General features: G+C 45.5%; 1 long non-coding RNA gene across 1 annotated transcript in view; it reads left to right on the forward strand.

Moving 5' to 3' along the window:
* The window catches only part of LOC105512029, a 10,005-nt gene continuing 4,260 nt past the window's right edge, over positions 1-5,745 (forward strand). Inside the window, exon 1 of the long non-coding RNA XR_001001804.1 lies at positions 1-88. This is a non-coding gene — a long non-coding RNA (uncharacterized LOC105512029). The remainder of the gene's footprint in view (positions 89-5,745) is intronic.

Raw genomic sequence — 5,745 nt, forward strand, 5'->3', positions numbered from 1 at the left:
TTCCTGGAGGATGGTGACGACTCCGAACTATAGCAGTATGCTTTACCTACCCCGATCAATTTTATGGAAGAAAAGGAAACCAAACAAAGTATGTTACATTTCCCTTAAGCTTGCTGCCTGATTTCCTGGTTTTTGCTCTGATTGGCTACATATACACATATATCAATTATTACAAATTTTAGGTTTGTTCCCCCATTAAAAAGGCTTTTCAGGGATACCATATTCATGGTTAACCGTGTACCTGTGCTTACAACTGCTTCTTTAATTTTGGTTTTCGATACAGGGTCTTGCTCTATGCAGGTCTGCACTCTGAGCTCGGAGTGCAGTCCCGGGCCCTCAAAATCTGGGATTACAGATGGGAGCCACTGTACCCAGCCTGTGCTTATAATTTTTCCTACTCAGCGTTCAAATGCTGACAATTCCACATTTTGGAAGAAAGCCTCTCCGACTTCCCATAGTGGATAGACTTTATTGACATCAAGGTTGGTTGCCTCCTTTGTGAAACCTTGTTGCATCCTAGCTTTAAGGGAATTTGCAAGTTAAATAATTATATTCATAGCAATGTTTTTAAAGAACATTTAACCACATAAGACAGATTTCCTTTAATATTAAAAGCATGTACATATTTCAGAAAACTTGCTTACCTGGACAACATGCCCTGCCCAGTAGGCCATAGTGTCCTTGCTTAGGTACCTGGTCACTTTACCTCCACGGATAACCTGCAGGAGCTTGGCTCCTAACGTTGCTAGGCCCATTGATGTGGTGTAAGTCTAGGAAATCTGCCCCAAAATTGGTAGGTTAAACTTTTTTTTTTTTTTTTTTTGAGACTGACTCTCCCTCTGTCACCCAGGCTGGAGTGCAGTGGCACAATCTCAGCTCACTGCAGTCTCTGCCTCCTGGGTTCAAGCAATTCTCCTGCCTCAGCCTCCCAAGTAGCTGGGACTACAGCCGCGTGCCACCACGCCCGGCTGAATTTTTGTATTTTTAGTAGAGATGGGGTTTCACCGTGTTAACCTGGATGGTCTTGATCTCCTGACCTTGTGATCCGCCTGCCTCGGCCTCCCAAAGTGCTGGGATTACAGGCATGAGCCACCGTTCCCGGCTGGTAGGTTAAACTATCTTTTTTGTCTATGTCTACATTCCAGCAGACATGTATGTCTTACCTATTACGAAAGAAAGTAATGGGATGGGTTCAGTGGCTCATGCCTGTAACCCCAGCAATTTAGGAGGCCAAGGCGGGCAGATCGCCCAAGGCCAAGAGTTTAAGACCAGACTGGGCAATATGTCGAAGTCCCATTTCTTAAAAAAAAATTATAAAAAATTAGCCAGGCATGGTGGTGCATGGCTGTGGTTCAAGCTACTCGGGAGGCTGAGGTGGGAGGATCGCTTGAGGTGGAGGCTGCAGTAAGCTGTGATTGTGCCACTGCATTCCAACCTGGGTGACAGAGCGAGAGCCTGTCTCAAAAAAAGAAAAAGAAAAAAACTGAAACTAAAAGAATTAAATCTCTTATTTTCTCTTCGTATTGTGTAATCCTTTCCAACAATCAAAACTAGGCCTTTTGTTCCCTCATGGTCTTCTTTCTTTCAAACCTGTGTTTGAGAAGAAACATCCATTTTCACCTTGAGATGTGAGGTTATAACATGAAATGCATTTTCATGGCATTCCTACTTAGACAAGATCAATTTTTTAAAACTTTAGCATAAATTTCTCAAACCATGGTCAGATCTCCCTCATTTCCCATGTCAAGCGGTTACAGATTCTATCAATCCTACCTAAAAGCTCTTTCCTTCTCCCCCTCCGCCCAGTGGTTTTGCCTGTCGTTACTGCTCACCTGGTTTGTTTCAGTAGCATCGCAGTTGGTCTCTGCTACAGTCCATTACTCACAGTGCCAACACACGTTTCCTTAAAAAGCCTCATCACTATCCTCCTGCAATGCGACCTTCACCGGCTCCCTGTTGCCTGCCCAGGAGGATAAAGTCCAATTTCTCCTGCAGAAGGAAGACCCTGGACACGCTAGTCCCAGCCTGTCTTCAGCCCAGTCCCTTATGTTTCCTTTCCTGCCTTATCGTAAGACACCCTTACCTCGCAATCACACTCATTTTCCGAGCATTTTTAAAGGTACTGAGGGAGGTGATAGACTACACTTGAATAAAATACAGACTTTACACTCCAGACTGCACAGTTGACAGGTAAGTCCACAGTTCATAGTGTGGACAGTCCTATACAAAGAAATGGAGAGGTGCCTCAGCTCCAGACGCTCTGCTGCTCTGGAAGTCGAGGGCGGCATTCTTTTGGAGCCTGAGCACTTGGGTCCTGATGAGTGTGAGTCCCCTGGCCTCAAATGTGCTGCTTCTACTTCAATGTCTACTGGGAGAATCTCGCTTATTTTTCAAGTTACAGGCCAAATGTCAACCATTAAAGTCTTTTAGGCAGTTGGTTTTCCTTCTGGGCCCTATTGTTAGCACTCTGTTTGTAGCTCTGTTGAGCTTCATCACATCATACAATTTTCAGCTGACACTACTGTCATCCCAAAGAAATGCTCAGGCCCCAAGGGCAGAGGCAGCGATGGCAGTGATCTTGGGACAAAATCTCTACCGAACAAATACAGCAAGTGTATTTCTCTAGCAAAGGCCTACGTTTCAGCTGGTATCTGAGAACATTCTTTTCTTTGTCTGGGGGGGTGTCTCCCTCTGTCGTCCAGGCTGGAGTGCAGTGGCGCAATCTTGGCTCACTGCAGCCTGCGCCTACCGAGTTCAAGTGATTCTCCTGCCTTAGCCTCCCGAGTAGCTGGGATTACAGGGATACACCATGATGCCGAGCTAAGTTTTGTTTTCGTTTTTTTGTTTGTTTTTTTTTTTAGTAGAGACAGGGTTTTACCATATTGGTCAGGCTGGTCTCGAACTCCTGACCTCAAGTGATCTACCCTCCTTGGCTTCCCAAAAATGCTGGGATTACAGGTGAACATTTTCTTTTATCCCCAAGCATTTTCTGTGAAACAATAAACACTACTTCTCCATTGTGTAGCCACACTGCTCAAAAATTTGTTTCTAATGGTTTAGGACTATTTCTTTGCCCATTGATTAAACAAATATTCACTGAGTAGCTACTCAGTCTCAGGGACTGCTAATGCTGCAATGACCAGGGCAGCATCATAGATGAGAAGCAGGTAACCAGGGATGGAGTGTGAGGGATGGAGGGGGAGGGGGAGGGATAAAGGGGGAGGGGGAGGGGAGGGATGGAGGTTGAGGATGAGGGATAGAAGGTGAGATGAGGGATGGAGGGTGAGGATGAGGGATGGAGGGTGAGGATGAGAGATGGAGGGTGAGGTGAGGGATGGAGGGTGAGGTGAGGGATGGAGGGTAAGGATGAGAGATGGAGGGTGAGGGTGAGGGATGGAGGGTTGGAGGGTTGGGTGAGGCTGTGTAGAGTGCTTGGGTGGCTCAGAAGTGGAGTCCAAGCCAACTTAAGAAGGAACCAGAAAACGATGACTAAGCCAGGGCCAGAGACACACCATCCATGAGAAGGAACACAGGTGGGAAGAAGGAGACAGTGAGTCAAGATTTACTATGAGGCAGGCCAGACGTGATAGCTCGAACCTGTAATCCTAGCATGTTGGGTGGCCAAGGCGGGTGGATCATCTGACATCAGGAGTTCGAGACCAGCCTGGCCAACATGGTGAAACCCCTATCTCTAGTAAAAATACAAAAAAATTAGCTGGGCATGGTGACAGGCACTTGTCGTCCCAGCTACTCATGAGGCTGAGGCAGAAGAATTGCTTAAACCCAGGAGGCGGAGGTTGCTGTGAGCGAGATCATGCCATTGCACTCCAGCCTGGGCAACAAGAGCGAAACTCCATCTCAAAAAAAACCAGATTTACTATGAGGCAAGAGAAGCCCTTAGAAGGTTTTGCTGTGGAGTATCTCCAGCCACAAAAGCCACTCAAATAGAAACATAATAAGGAACTGACCTAGGCAAATTAGGTGGAAGTATTAAAATGAAGAATGGTGGTAATACATTTGAATACTTTGAGTATAAAAGAACGCATGAGCTTTTACAGATACTGAGAAGTATACATGAGTGGGTAAGTAAAAAATAGTAGCAATGAGGAAGGAAAAAAGAAAGCTCTTCTTTACAGTAAAATGCTGACTAATATATGAAGAAGAGATTTTTTTATTTTTATTTTTGGAGACAGGGTCTTGCTCCGTCACCCAGGCTGGAGTGCAGTGGCACAATCCCAGCTCACTGCAGTCTTGACCTCCTGGGCTCAAGTGATCTTCCCGCTTCAGCTTCCCAAGTAGCTAGGACTACAGGCATGCACCACCATGCCCAGCTAATTTTTGCATTTTTTATTTTTTTTATTTTATTTTATTTATTTATTTATTTTTTTTTGAGACGGAGTCTCGCTCTGTCGCCCAGGCTGGAGTGCAGTAGTATGATCTGGGCTCACTACAAGCTCTGTCTCCTGGGTTCATGCCATTCTCCTGGCTCAGCCTCCTGAGTAGCTGGGACTACAGACGCCTCCCACCACATCCAGCTAATTTTTGTATTTTTAGTAGAGACGGGGTTTCACCGTGTTAGCCAGGATAGTCTCGATCTCCTGACCTCGTGATCCCTGCCTCGGCCTCCCAAAGTGCTGGGATTACAGGTGTGAGCCACCGCTCATTGGCTCACACCTGTAATCCCATAAAACAATTGGCTCATTGTTTGATGTCTATGTAAGAGAATGTCTTTGATCTTAGGAGATAGCAATGAATTATTTAGGGGTGAGGGGTTAAGATACCTTCAAGTTTCTCTCAAAAAGTTTAGTGAAATATACACACACATATGAATGTGTATGTCTGTATGTATGTGTGTATATATACATCTCCCTCTCTCTCTCTCTCACACACACACACACACACAGAGAACACGACAAAACCTTAATTGGTAAATCCAAGGGTAGGATATATAAGTGGTTGCAATTTTGTCTATAAACTTGTAATTCTTCAAAATAGAGTTACCTTGTAGAGACACATACTGCAGTTATTTATGAATGGCATGGTATTACGTTTAGGATTTTCTTCTAAATAATCTAAAGAGGAAGCAGTTGGTAGAGACAGGTGAGAAATAATGGACAAGCTGGTGTGGTGAAAATTGTTGAAGCTGGGTGTGATGGATACAGGTGGGGTTCCTGATACTCTTCTCCCTGCTTTTGCATGTTTTAAATTCCCCATGGCAATAAAAACATAGTAATGAGATGGAGGATTTTAATTTGTCATAGACATTCCATGGCGGTGTGTGGCTCAAAAAGCAGTCGGAGAGGACTCCACCCTTCCTGGCCGGAGGAGAGAGCTCTGAGTCTCGCAGCCTGGGAAGCCAGGGAGGCTGCAGTGGAGTTGAGTAAGGGGTCCCGCTCAGACGAGGAGGGTGCAGGCTTGTCGGGAGGAGATGGCACAGGAGGGAGCAGCCAGGGACGAAGGAACCACATAGGTGAGGCCTGTTAGGAGGTTTAGGGTCTGCAGGAAGATGGAGTTTTGGAAAGACCCTCTCTGAGGGAGATGAGAAGCTTTGCTGTGGTGTACTTTATAACTCTCTAGGGCTACAGCCTTTGCAGAAACCCACGTTAAAGACCTAGGCTGCCCTGCAACGGCTTCTTGAAGCTGGATGTGTGTTTCCTTCGTAACTAACACCACTCCGGCCTAAGATGTCTAGGGCTGCAGCTTATGTTCATGTGATTTCTTATTCATGTGATTTCTTTTTTTTTT

The sequence above is a fragment of the Colobus angolensis genome, unplaced genomic scaffold (assembly GCF_000951035.1).
Source record: "Colobus angolensis palliatus isolate OR3802 unplaced genomic scaffold, Cang.pa_1.0 Scaffold209, whole genome shotgun sequence".
NCBI classification, from domain to species: domain Eukaryota; kingdom Metazoa; phylum Chordata; class Mammalia; order Primates; family Cercopithecidae; genus Colobus; species Colobus angolensis.